The 1,673-nt window shown below is 37.3% G+C and overlaps 1 long non-coding RNA gene across 1 annotated transcript; it reads right to left on the bottom strand.

The window, feature by feature from the left end:
* Positions 1-658: 658 nt before the first annotated feature.
* On the bottom strand, positions 659-1,381 carry LOC127653653 (uncharacterized). Its single transcript, XR_007971845.1, has 4 exons — positions 1,322-1,381; positions 932-1,224; positions 787-852; positions 659-711 (listed from the first exon to the last, which is right to left on the bottom strand). It is a non-coding gene; the product is annotated as an uncharacterized LOC127653653 (long non-coding RNA).
* Between the last annotated feature and the right edge of the window lie 292 nt (positions 1,382-1,673).

Genomic DNA, 1,673 nt, shown 5'->3' with positions numbered 1-1,673 from the left:
CCATGCACGCACAAGAGCTCGTATAGAGATGGTATTTGGGCTCATCAAGTCAAGGTTCCAGTGCCTGAATTACCTCAGAGTGATTCCACAAAGGGCATGTGACATTGTAGTTGCATGTGTTGTGCTACATAACATTGCCTGTCTGAGGAGAGAGAGGCAACCAAGGATGGTTGTAGAGCAAGACTGGGACATTGAAGGCATTTTTGATGACAATGAAATAGGCAGGGTTATAAGAGACAGTTATGCCAATAATTATTTTGGTTAATACTGTCCAAACCATGTTAAAAGTTTTCACTTTCCCCTTAATTTACCAGACACACTGGAAGTCATATTTAATTTTTTATTTTATTTAGGTTGAAGCTGGCTGTTTGGGGGTGAAAACATACAATTAAATGTGGTCAAAAAACAAAAAGGTCATGTGTCATTGTTTTAAATATGGCAGTTCTACTTGCATTTTTCTCAAGCTGTTGGATTTCCAGCTCCAACTTTCTCATCTTGAGTTCTTTATATTGGATGTCAGAATCTATGGCCTCCATTTGTTTCAGGAGATACCTTTTGTAGACTCCCTTTATGTTCTGGGTTTTGTAGGAACAGAAATTTAAGTTTTTTCAATTTGATCTAGTGCTCTTGGCACTTTTTTTTAAATTTTTTAATACTCACTTGGTCACATGTGTTCCCAGACTGAGAGGGCTCTAGAAGGGTGTCAGCATCCTGTTGCCAATAATGGAAATACACACAATTTAGCATGTAGGCTTTTAAATATATAATGTGCAAATCTGTGCCTACCTCAGGCCTCCTTGAACATACTGACACAGTCTCTTCATCCTCCTCAACTGTAGATGGGCCTTCAACCTAAAACCATTAATTAAACTTGGTTTAATAAATCACCACTTGACAAATCAGTGCTTTAAACTCATACTGTCATACTCACAGGGTTCAGCATGATGTCTGGTGGATCCAGAAAGCACACAGAATTTGGCATCACTATAAAACAAAAAGATTTAGTTAGGAATGCAAGAATAAAAATAAATAAAATAAACAAAATACCTTTTAAGTAGTGATCTCTTATACTGGATGGAATGGATCCAGATGCTGTTCCCCCCTCTATTCCCTCAATGACAGGCCTCCCTTTATTCAGGTCTAATGCCAGCTCCTCTGCAGGAGTAAAGTTGGCTGTTGGTGGCCCTCCCCCAGTGCCAGCAACCTCACTCTTCTTTTTGGCAGCTGCAATTATTAAACATCATGAGACTGGACAGTTGTAACATCACGCTGGTTATGCTTAAGTACTTACATAGATTTATACTTTAAAATTAATACTTACCATTCTGAACAATATTTTTATATTTTATTTTCACCTGCTGCCATGTTCTTTTTTATTCACTTAATTTGCTGCTGTAAAAGTTACACACACACTTCAATGTATTTTGACAAACATTTAATTTAACTTTAATAAAATATAGTAATGTAGGCCTACATTAATTGCTACTTACGCATTGAGACGATCAGCAATTTCCTGCCAGCCTTTTTCTCTCGTTTTATTAATTGCTGCGGTATTTCCTTTTTTTTGCAATCATGTGTTTAAATTCTTCGTAAGATTCGAGAAGTAATTGCTGCTCAGTTGCCGAGAACATCGCTGCTCTCTCTTTTCCTTTAGTTGCCATGTTAAATTGAGG

This window comes from Xyrauchen texanus, chromosome 13 (genome assembly GCF_025860055.1).
Source record: "Xyrauchen texanus isolate HMW12.3.18 chromosome 13, RBS_HiC_50CHRs, whole genome shotgun sequence".
Taxonomy (NCBI): Eukaryota; Metazoa; Chordata; class Actinopteri; order Cypriniformes; family Catostomidae; genus Xyrauchen; species Xyrauchen texanus.
The sequence above is the reverse complement of the archived record's forward strand: the minus strand, read 5'-3'. Positions and strand labels throughout refer to the sequence as shown.